The sequence below is a fragment of the Ailuropoda melanoleuca genome, chromosome 9, assembly GCF_002007445.2.
Source record: "Ailuropoda melanoleuca isolate Jingjing chromosome 9, ASM200744v2, whole genome shotgun sequence".
In the NCBI taxonomy this organism is placed as follows: Eukaryota; Metazoa; Chordata; class Mammalia; order Carnivora; family Ursidae; genus Ailuropoda; species Ailuropoda melanoleuca.
Genome location: NC_048226.1, coordinates 47364277 through 47376658, shown reverse-complemented (window position 1 = coordinate 47376658; position 12382 = coordinate 47364277). Strand labels below are relative to the sequence as shown.

General features: G+C 42.1%; 1 protein-coding gene across 3 annotated transcripts in view; it reads right to left on the bottom strand.

Annotated features, from left to right (window-relative positions):
• HNF4G (hepatocyte nuclear factor 4 gamma) overlaps positions 1 to 356 on the bottom strand; it is a 121650-nt gene extending 121294 nt beyond the window's left edge. For 2 of the 3 annotated variants that reach the window (XM_034668863.1, XM_034668864.1), the window contains exon 1: positions 103 to 229. The gene's annotated coding sequence lies outside the window, so the exon portion shown is untranslated. Of the gene's footprint in view, positions 1 to 102 lie in introns of all 3 variants that reach the window. The other variant, XM_034668865.1, reaches the window with a different exon arrangement.
• Positions 357 to 12382: the final 12026 nt, after the last annotated feature.

Genomic DNA, 12382 nt, shown 5'->3' with positions numbered 1-12382 from the left:
TCGGCAGCCCAAGGGGCACCGGGACTCCTCCTGCCCGACACCAGCCGGGAGCGGTGGACTCCGGCTCAGCCCCCGGCTCGTGGCGCGGGCAGAGAAACTTACCTGCGCGGAGGCGCTCCCGGAGCTCCCGCGTCGCAGTCAGCTGCGCCGCGGCCGCCGCATCTCCCGGCAGCAGGTTCCCCCCACCCACCCCAGCAGCGGTGTCCTGTGCCGCACTTTTCCGAGCTTGGGAAGTTGGCTGAAAGCGCGGAGGTGGGAGGTGGGGGTGGGGCTGGGTGATCTGGGAGAGGAGGCTTAAGGATATTGTTGTTTGTTTGTTTGTTTGTTTGTCTGGATCTCTAGCAAAGACTTTTGACCATATGCTGAAGAATATTAGTTTTGCTCAATGGCGACAAGGCAGCGGCCCGACTCTCACAGAACGATCGATTTACTAAACAAACTGAAACGTGGGTGGGGATGTTAAACAGTAACCAGCAGCCTCAATGAAAACTGAAAGCAGCGAGGCCGCCACCGCCTCAGCGCGCTCATTTCCCTGTTCCCAAGGCCCCAGGGCGACCGGCGGGCGGGCCAGCGAGTCCCAAACCCCGGCCTCCTGTTGACCGTAGTGGCTCTCCAGGGCCTCCCCGAGGCCGCCAGGCGGTAACTGCCACACGCCACATGCCTAAATTCCCACCATCAGGGCGAGGCCCTCTGGGGCTTGACCATTTGGAGCCCTCTCCCGGCTCCCGCACCAGAGGAGCCCCGCCGGGTTGCGTGCCCGGCGGCCTGAGACAACGAGCTGCCCGCAATGCGGGCACCGTCCTCCTCCCCCGGTCACGCCTAATCTAGGGCGGTGTCAACCCTGAGGCAGTACGTTCGGACGAGCCTTGGTGGAGAAAAGCCTCCTGACCCCAGAAGGCAGATAATAATTCCGAGCCAATGAGGTCCAGAAAAGGGCCGGAAGTATTATTAAAGGGAATTGAATCGGTTCCTAGGGACAGCGCTGCGGCCACACCACTAGGGGAAGCCGCAACCATTTCATTAAACTGCACCTTGGCCGCTGGGGTTAACTTCTTCCCTGATGCTGTGACCACCGAGTGTTATGAGAAGAAGTGGTAGACGAGTTTCCCTTCCCCTGCCAACCCAGCCACCTGTGGCTTCAGTCATTAAGTACCTCTTTACATATGTATCTGATGGAAAGCTTTCTTTCTCCCTCCCATACCCTAGGCGCCTTCTCAAGCTTTAAACTTAAAGAAACGATGCTCAGACCGGTTCCTGACGCGCTGGTCATCTGGATCAGGCTTTTGTTAACAAGGCAATATAGCCCAGAAGCTGTAGCTTTCAAAAACATCTCAACAATTTAACTTAGTGGTTTCGGGAATGAATGACTTCAGGTCAAACAAGTAATTATCCTCATGAGATAAATAGTTACTTAATCCGTAAGGTTTTTCTTTTCCGACCAGGGGTTGGCGGGTATTTTAAGACTGTAATAACAATGCCAGGGAGATCAAAGCGCTAGGTATTTTTTCTTTTAATTTTTAGATCGGGCTTACTAAACTATCTCAGTTTCCTCCTTCTCAATCTCTTGCTGAAAGGCTTTTAAAAACAAGTAGTTGGTCGTTCTTGAAATCAGAACAAAGGAGAGAAATCGTATACTATTTTCTTTAAATCGACCTTCTTGAGCAAAACACATTCTTTGGGTCCTTGTTGCCCACGCGGTCTGTAAACCCAGCCACGAAAGCGGCCTCTGTCCACGTGGGCTCCAGGAAAACGTCCAGAGAGTTGAGGCGGAAGAGTAACAATTAACGGGTTATGCTTATCAACAGATCTTTCATAGGTGTGTTGTTTAAAGATCACCTGTGGACATTCTCCTTAAAACTATTTCCAGATCCTTAGACAGTGAAGGTTGTCATATTATACGCCAAAATATAAATATAATTCCCATAAAACTTTAAAGGTCTGAAGACAAATCTTCCATCCCCATTCACAGAAGCTTTAATGCTACCTGGCATGTGTTGTTCCCAACAGAGAAACCACATTTTAGTCCAAGAGTCTCAGTTGACTTCACTGTTAACAATTTACAGTGTCAATGGGCTCGGTTTTGGTGATCAATTCATCATCGATGCGTGGTAGAGTCACTGATCTACCAGGAAAAGATCATCAACGTGTTCTGTGTTCAAACTTATTTTGAAACAATATGAAGAAGCTTTGCTGGAGAATGTTGTCGCCACAAGGATTTTGACTAACGATCAGAGAAATGACACTGCAATCAAGGAAGTATAAACTCTGTGAAGACTTAGTTATTATCTAGAGGAATCACTGCATTTGTTTAATTTAGAAAAATCTCCAAGAGTTTATGTCACACCGCCAGACCTCTTTCTCCCATGGCAAGGAGGGGGTGGTTTCGGGTGACTAAACAAACAAACAAACAAACAGAAAAGGGACATGAAGAACTAAAGGAAAGTATGAGGAGTTGGATCTGCAGTTATTTTTTACTAGGTCAACCAATGCCAACTGACAAAGCTTTCGAGCGTCACATATTTTTTCTGAAACTAATTTATTACAATTCTTCATGGCGCGGGTTTATGATGCTGAAAATGAAAAATGTGTTCTACAGAGAGTTGTCCCTTAATGCACTGAGCAGGGAGGTGTGGGGGGGAACACAACAAGAAAGAAGAGATAAGGATAAAATTTTAGGGAAAGGTTCTCATTAAGATAGAAAGTTCTGTTTCAATATTTAGTGTTTAAGGGGAAACTATATACATATGTATTTGTCATATCTACTCTTTAAACCTAAAACTAAACAGAAAATGTAGAGTCAAAACCCCTTGACTTCACTTTTCTGTTAAATGTCTCATTTAGCCTGTTCTTTTCCTTTCTGCTTTGATCATCTTTTTTACACTTTTTTTTCCTTCTTCCCAACGGCACCTGATCGTCTTGATAAGAGGTCCGCTTTTTCCCAGGAGCGGTTCTGATACTATTAATTAAAGCAGAGACCATGGGCAGAGCTCGCAGGAGGTGGGGAGGGTGCTGGCACGAGCGGGGAACCTCGAGCGGAAAAGTCTTCCAGACTTAAGCACTCAGGGACCCCATTTCCAAGGGCAACTCCACGCCCCTGGCCCTGTACATAAAACCATCACAAGACGCAAACGGAACTGTCCTTTTCCTGCTGAGGCGCTCCACCTCTTCTGACCTGGTCAAGCACCAGACCCTCCGCGATCGCCGTCACACCCACACTGCAGCGGCCACCGCACCAGCGGGCGTAATCAGTGGGGATTACCAATCACCCTCACGCGCGTTTACACGCAGGAGGAAAAAAGAGAAAGAAAAGGAGAAATCAAAAACTCATCCAGTTCTCCACCTGCCGGTCCTTTTTGGATTTGGGCAAAGCCCAGAGATCCCCTCCAAGGTCCTCCTAATGTCAAGGACCGAAGGCGGGAGGTGGCCATGGGGACTCAGGTGAAATTAAGGGTCTGGAGCGGCGCTAAACGCGTCCCCCGACTCAACCGTTGGGGTTGTATTAGACCCTAGGGGCGAAACAACGGGTAAAGCAGCCTAAACCAGAATTTCAAAAACTCCCTGGAGGCCACTGAATGTTTTATGCATCAGAAGGGAAGGCCGGGATTCCGGTCACTAGGACTGGGAGCGGGGGAAGGGCTACGCCAGCAAGGCTGGGGGTGGGGATGGAGGCGGGAACTGCCTGAAGCCTTCCAGGCCTCGGGTGCAGGGCCGCGCGCTTTTTCTCCCACCGCCGCTTACTACCTCGCTGTCCTGGTCCCTTTTAAGGAAAGAACAGTCTTTTTGCTCCCTAGCCCAGCCCAAAGCAAGGACACAGATTGCCAGAGTATAAAGCTGCTGGCTGCCGCCCCTGGGAAGGGGGATGCCCAGTCATTTCATCTCCTCTGACCCTGCACAGTTAGCCTCCAGCTAGGTCTGCGCCTTGGGCTTGGAGCAGTAGCGGATTGTGACTGCGATTTCAGGGCTTTGGTACCCTCCTCTGTTATCTGATTTGCAGGACTTTTCACGGAACACCCACCTTTAATGCCTGGAATTCAACGTGGTAAAACAAACAAAACCAGTAGAACAGGCAGACTGAATACGGAGCGGGGACTGATTAGCATCCCTTCCGCAGCACCACTTCCAACACCGTGTAGATCCTCAAAAGCAACGTCCATAACATTGTCTGGCCCTTTTAGGGAATCAGGTGCTTAAAAACAGTTGGGAAAAGGCATGGCCTCCAGGACTAGGCACCCTGCTTGGTCACACACTGATCCAGATAAAAATTAGTCTTTATTTTATGCTCAAGTCAAGGGGCGGGGGGGGGGGGGGGAGAGATAGGCTGAAGTTAAGGCCACAGGAATGCTTCCGGACTACTTACCTGTTAATATAAATAAACCCAAGATTTCAGATTTAATGTCTAAATTGAAACTGCTCCTCTTGTATTACCGATCTGGCTGAGACACTATGAAAATCGAACACTAAATGATTCTCCGTGTCAACGTGCAGTTCCTGTGCCAAAAAAAAGCAAACTGCTAGGCTGCATCTCTTTTTCCCACCCCCTCTCTTTGTAGATTTACTACTGAAGTATTGATTGTCAAGGTCTCTGCAAGATTTGCAAACGTTTACAGTCATTTATGGTGCATGCAATAAAAAAAGAAGTGATACGAACATGCTAGTTCAAGGTGTAATGCAAAGATGTATTTCGTGCCCTTGGCAACTATCTGTGGGACTTGTTTGTCTTTGCAGAACACGCCCTTCTCTGCAATGAACCCCTCTGTGACAAAGATTGGCCCTTTACATTTCCAAGGCCTTGGCCCCTCAGTGGAAAGGCACACGTGTTCAAACCAGAAAATTCGATTGTTTCGACCTCATTTTAAACAAGGGGAAAAAATTCTAATAAAAACTGTGGAGACAAAAAGAAAAAGAATCTAAGTTTCCTACATTCCTACTACCTCCTGTCATAAAGACAAAAAAAAAAAAAGGAAATCAATTACTAAGTAATAATATAATCTCTAACTGCCCCTTGCATAACAGGGATCCACTTCCACTGAGAGAAAATAAAAAGATTAAGATTATACAGAAACAACACACTATTTTAGGTTGTATATGCCCAAAGGAGAAAGAAAAAAAAAATCTCAAACATTTTTACATAAAAATACATGTCTAGTTAAATATAGATTTGTTGTTAGATTTTAGTTTTATAATTTTTCAATAAAGAAAACAAACATGCAAGAAGGCTGTGTAACTGTAGACAGAACCTAAAAGACTTATTAGAAACTTTATACCCCTTTACCAGTTTTACCAGTTTTTTTAAGGCTATGTGTAGGAGATGGGGGCGGGGAGAGAAATAGAGAAAAGAGACTAATTTCAAAAATTTCCTACTTTGAACCAAATCGGTTTTCTCATCTAGTGCTGCAAATAAGAATAGCTGATACGTAGCTTCTGAAAGGTATTCAGAATCCTATACCTGCCATCTAGTGGTCATAAAAGAAAATGCTGATTCTAGACCTCCTTTAAAGACTGTCTAGCTGTTTTCTTACCTATAAGCAAAACAAGTCTAAGAAATGAACAAGAAAATTTAACTTGAAATCTGAAGGAAAGGAAATAAACAATTGTGTTAGGGACTGTAAAACATAATCATTCAACTGAACTCCATTTCCTTTTGTTTTTAATATTCATTAAGATTACTGAGCTTTGCTAAGATAATCGTTTTATTATTATACTTGTTTTTCTTCTGCATAGTTTTCACATAGATTTTATGTTGTTTGGTTTTGTTTTCATTATCAGTTTTGGTTCCAATTGATATTCAAATTTTAAGAAAACTGAAAAGGAAGCTAATATATTTCCTATTTGGACTGGTAAGTAAACATCTTCCATTTTGCGAGACAATGAAAAAAGAGAAGAAAGGAATAAATAAAGGAAGAAAGTAAGGAAAGAGGAAAAAAGAGAGAGAGAAGATGGAGTTAATTATATACTTGATTTTGATGCCTTGTTACAAGTATTTTACTCTTTTGAAAACTGACTTCATCGAATATCAAAAAAAAGGATAAATTGGGGTGCCTGGGTGGCTCAGCTGGTTAAGCGACTGCCTTCAGGTCATGATTCTGGAGTCCCAGCATCTAGTCCCAACATTGGGCTCCCTGCTCAGCGGGGATCTTGCTTCTTCCTCTGACCCTCCCCGCTTCCATGCTCTTTCTCTCATTCTCTCTCAAAAAAAAAAAAAAAAAAAGGATAAATTAAAATCTATTTAGTTATGGCACCTTACACTATATTTTCCTGAGGTTTACATTATAAAATATTGAGCATATGCAGAAAGTTTGTTGAATGGAATAGTCATTAAAAGATCATCTCTGTAATTTAGTGAGAGCTGATTTTTTTTTTTTTTTGGAGTGCTTACATTGTACCAGGCATAGTTTTATGGACTTTTAATCAGTTAACACATGAATATTTACAACAACCCTAGAAGATCTGTGTTATTAACACCCTTTTGTAAGTGAGAAAGCTGAGGATCAAATTTATGAAGCTGGTAAGTTCCAGATCTGGTTTCAGAGTTCAGGCTGACATCTTCCATGTCATACTGCCTCCTATAGAGAAAAGAGGCAAAAAGAGACCATTGAAATTCATGTTATGGGACAAAATAGATATGAGATGCATCCAAAAGAAACATTTGTTTGAATGTTAAATTTTGGTCTTTTCAAAATATCAGATATCCAAATGAAAAGGAAAAAAAATTGCCATTCATAAAAATCAACTACTAAAAAAAATATATTGTCATGAGTAAATGATGTATTCATTTACCTCATCTGCTTAGTAAAATTTTTGACAGATATCATGCAAACCTTTTCCATAGGTTATGTTCACTTGCACTTTAATATTAAGTAATGAAGTTACCAATGCTGAGCAACACAGTTCTTGAGAAGCCCTCCAACATACTGTCAAAGATTTATCCTGGAATTTTACTGGTGTTGTCAGCTCAATTATCTTCCCTCCTTGCCTCATTCTAATTTCGAATTTCATTTCCTAAACAAAATGTATATACATTCTGAACATATTTTTCTCTTTTCGAATTATGCAAAATATTCTCCTCTTTTCAGGGCAGCTACTTCATAAATATGAGTTAGTTTAGGAGTCAAGAATCTTAAATCATCACAATTAAATGTATTCAAATTCTCTGCATAAGGCTGTGCCATAAGAACAAGGCTTTCTCTTCTGGAGGCATATTGGTAATTTTAGAAACTGTAGGTGAATGATTAGTCTTTGACCCAAGGTGTTTTCTGTTTTGTTTTAATCCACAATATTTGAAATATTAAGTAGCACTGTATCACCTAGGTATGAATTTAAGAGTAGTGAATGTTCTCCAAAGCTGATGGCAGCTGGCTTGGGATTCCTGCCATGATTTAATACTCACAAATGAAGTCACCAGTTCTGCCTTCCTGATCTCTTACACACCTCCAATCAAGATCAGACATCAGAGAAAAAAAGCTGGAGATTAGGGCAGTCAGGCCCTTTGTATCTCTCCTGTGCATCCATGTAGATCTGAGTGCACCTTCCCCTTCCCAGGTAGAAATACTGACACTCTCAGGAAGAGATTCAGCTCCCCTTTAAGGTTAATCCCTTCACCTGTGTTCTTGATCCCATCCCTTCCTGCCTATGCCTGGCCTCGTTCTATCAATTATTTCTTTTTCTTATATCTTCAAACTCTCCCTCTCTAGTAGCTTCTTCCCTGCAGGCTATAAATATGTTTGTCTTACCAACAAACTAAAAATTCCAGAAAGAAAGAAAGAAAGAAAGAAAGAAAGAAAGAAAGAAAGAAAGAAAAGAAAGAAGGAAAGAAAGAAAAGAGAGAAAGAAAGAAAGAGAGAAAGAAAGAGAGAGAGAGAGAAAGAAAGAAGAAAGAAAGAAAGAAAGAAAGAAAGAAAGAAAGAAAGAAAGAAAGAAAGAAAGAAGAAAGAGAGAGAAAGAGAAGAAATCAAAGGAAGGAGGGAGGGAGGGAGAAAGAAAGGGAGAGAGAAAGAATCTGCTTGCACTACTCTGTCCCCTTCTAATGTTGCCCTATTTTTTTGTCCTTTGCAGACAAAAATCACTAGCCAAGGAAATTTATGGTCTGTTTATTAACACCCTCTATTCACTCTTCCACACACCAAAATCTGACTTGCATTGGTTCCACTCCACAGATTCTGCTCTTTGGAAGGGCTGCAGTGGCCCCCTGGTTGGTATTCAGTTCATCTGCTCCAGTAGATTAAAGTAATGGTTTTATTTTTCTCACATAACAAAAAGTCTGGAGGTAAGCAATTTCTACCATTAGGGCAATTAAAAAATGTTGCCAGGGCTCAAGCTCTTTCTGTGTTCCTGTCCTACCATCCTTACTGTGGGACTCATCTACTCCCAGTTACAACATGCTTCCTGCATTTATTCTTTATTCCTGCAAGTAAGGAGAAGGAAGAGCAAAGAGCCAAAGGATCATGCAGACTATCAAGTCAGCTCCCTTTAAACTGCTTCACTCTTTAGATGTCAGTCGGTAATTCATGCGTGTACCCCACTGGCCGGAACTAGATCACTAAGACACGGTTTACAACTATACACTATTGGAAGGTATCTTTGGTAGCTGATTACCAAGCAAAATACATCTGGGGTTTTGCTGGTAAGTATTAATAAATTGAATTTCACTGTATAATAAGCTACTTCAGAACTTAGTGGTTTAAAATAATAATTATTATTATGTTTCACACTTCTTTGGGGGTACTGGCCCAGTTCTGACATGGTTCAGCTGAGGCTGAGAATCTACACTGGGTCTCATGCTCTTGTCTAGGACCTCAGCTGGGATGGCTGGGTCTTCTTCTCTTCCCATGTGACCTCTTGTCCTTCAGGAGGGTAGGCCTTCTTGCCATGGTGGTCTGGCAGTTCCCAGGAGCAAAGGAAGGCAAGCCCCAATGCCCTAGAACTTTTGAAGCATCTGTTGTTATATTTGCTAATGTCCCATCAGCCAAAGCCGTTCACATGGTTAAGCCAAGTTTCAAGAGGTAGAGAGAGTCTACTTTCTGATGGGAAGATGGTACATCCCCAAGGCTTTTAGGGATGGGAGGAAACTGTGGTCATTTTTTCCCAATCTACCACAGTAAGAAAGTACAAGAGAATAGGTATTGTGTGGGCCACAGTAGTGACTGCCTCATCTTACACATTTAAACCCTGTTTAATCTGTTAGTATCTTAATTAATAATACTTAAAAAAAAAAAAAGGTCTGTCCATTCTATGTACCCCTTTAACTTTCTAACTCTCTACCTCCAATTCTTTTTTTTTTTTTTTGAAGATTGTATTTATTCATTTGAGAGAGCAGGCTCCCCACTGAGCGGGAAGCTCAATGTGGGGCCCAATCCTGGGACCCTGGGATCATGATCTGAGCCGAAGTCTGATGCTTAACCAACTGAGCCATCCACCCTCTACCTCCAATACTTAATTAATTTTCATACCCATTATTGTTAAATTGTCTTGGTTTTGGGTCACTGAAAATTTGATCAAAATTATGGTTTGTTATGACTGTTTGTGGCCACCCCCAAGCCAAATTTATATATTGAAGCCCTGACCCTCAGTGTGGCTGTATTTGGAGATGGGATGTCTAAAGAAGTAAATAAGGTTAAAATAGGTCATAAGGGTGGGGTGCTGATCCAATAGGATTAATGTTCTTATAAGAGGAGATATCTGCGGCTTGTTCTTTCTCTGCATGTGCGCTCATCAAGGAAATGCCGTGTGAGGACACAGCAAGAAGGTGGCTGTCTACAAGCAAGGAAGAGAGCTCTACCATAAACCACATTTTCTGACACCATGATCATAGACTTCAAGCCTCCAGAACTGTGCAAAAATAAATTTCTGATTTTTAAACCATCCAGTCTGTGGTATTGTGTTATGGCAGCTTGAGCAGACTGGTACATGGTCTCTCTCCCAGAGGAAGTAAACAATTGTGCAATACACAGAACTTTATATGTAATGTCAGAGTGACTCCAGACACCTGGAATGCCACCTAGGAAACTTTGAGGCACTCATGCATCCTAGGCTACAAACCCCTGTTCCCAACAATATCAAGATAACTTTCAAAAATATTTACTTACTTGGGCACCTGTTCTAACGCATTTGATAGGTTCCCATCAGCTCCAAACTGCTTAGTATGGCCTGTAAGGTCCTTAGTAATGTGGCTTGGTTCTTCCCTGGTGCCACTGATTGTCACAGTCACTCATAGCTCCTTTCTCCTCCAGCCAAATCACAGTAGTGAATTGGCTCCTATTCCTGAAGTACCCAAGCCTCCCTCTGTACTTTTATGCCTGTTGTAACTTCCATCTGGAATATCGCCCCTTTCTTATCTTTCTGGTGCACATTAACTCATTTCATGAACACCGCTTTTTCCGTGAATGAATCTTCAGCTGTAGTAACCCCCATCAAGCTCCCTCCAAAAGAGTCTGTCAGTTTTCCCTTCTGTGCTATATATATATACCATACTTGTCTTACTTCTTCATCCCTTGAAGTTAATTGTTTATATGTCTGTAATTCTTGACAACAGGTTTTGTGAAAATGAACTAATAAATTTGGCTTTTCACCATCAGAATGTTTTATTCTTCTATGATTATGTAATATATATTTGAAGTTCCTTTTACATTTTCTTTCAATAAAATTTCGAGGTAGTAATAGCAGTTGTCTGCCTTTTGGCTGCCACAGCCTTACTTCAGAAAGCACCTTATGCTCCCAATTTATTTATTCATCTGAGTCCATGTAGATAAGCCGTTGATGGAATATGAGAAATAAATTTATAATTACTGATAGCTTAATGCTTTATTTCTTCCAAGGACATCTGCATTTTAATAGTGCCAGGCCAAGATTTTAAATCAAGGAAATAAATCTCAAACGGTGGAATTTCAGTCAAAACCAAGAGTCAGAGCAGTGGGATTTCTCAGTGTGGTCCTTGGATTTTACCACATTTATGTCTAACTCTTTCTTGTATGCCTAAGGTTACCGGTGTTCCAATTTATACATTGCAGATACAGTAGATTAAAAAATTTAAGGAACCAGTGAATTTTTGTGGCGCTCTATGTCAAGTTCTGTAGGTGCATTTGTGATACTCTAAATACTACTGCTATTACTACCTCTACACAACTACTAATAATGGTAAAAACCAGCAACTAAAAATGTTCCTGCGCAAGGCAGTACTTTACATATTATTTCATTTAATTCTCATAAGAGCCCTATGTGGAAGCTTTACAGATGTAAAAACAGAAGTATCAAGCAAAAGTTAAGTGAGAGGCACAAAAAAAATGTAGTAAACCTTTGAACTGAGAAACCTCACTTTTTTTTTTTAAAACAATGATGTTATGTGACTTGCTCAAAACTGCCCTTCTGCCGAACTTGGATCTGACTGTGCAGGACATGGTGAAACACCCATCAGCTCCCCCGTCCCATGCCCACGGGCGGAGGCAATGCTCTAGGATCCTCGTCATGCTTACCCACATTTTAATGTAGTTCAAAGGATCTTCAAGCTGGTAGAGTTTCACTTCTACCGTGGCCTTCAGATACCTGATGTTCCTGTCTCTCAATTAACCGGCCTATTTTTGCCTCAGTGGAATTCTTGCCAGCCTGATCCACGGTGAGCTGTCAGGACTGCTCTCACCAACACCCTCGTCTTCTTACTTTTCGACCTTTGGCATGATGTTCACACCAGCTCACACAAAGTCCTTTCTACTCTCAGAACATCTCTTCCCCAGCCTCAGAGTTGCAAACACAGTCACAAAAGCAAGCTTCCCTTTCACACCATAAACTGAAGCTTTGACAAAGCCTTTGCAGGTGTGAATATTCGTATTCTTTCTTTATATCTCTGTTATTTAAAATGGCCATTTCAAATCCCCTTCAGTCTGCTGGAATGTACAACCTCAGCTCGTGACTCAGTGATTCACTCAGGCAAACATTTTGTTGTTGTTGTTTATCATGGTTTCTCACTCACCTTTTACCATGCTCCAAATCTCTTTGGCCTGACTTTCTTGAATTCCAACTTGGTATTTCTATCTGCTTGGAAACATCTTCCTCTGATTGCACCCTACCATCACCTCAACTGACCTCACTGAACTATCCCCTGCCCACAAAATTCCAATTTCTGAGAAAGTTGCCATCATTTTCTGTATCACTTTCACATAACACCTCAGAGTATTTTCCCTATTTCTTGTTCTGCATAGCCACTTAGTCACAGACTGCTGGTGTTTTCCTTTACAAAAGCTCTTGTATCTGTCTTTCCCCTTCCATTATAGCAGTGGATACATTTTACATTAACCGGTTTCTTTGCCTTCAGTTTCTTCCTTTCCCAAACCAACCAACATGCTGTTAATTTCATTTTTCCTAAAACAAAATATACTTTGTTTATTAAACTTTG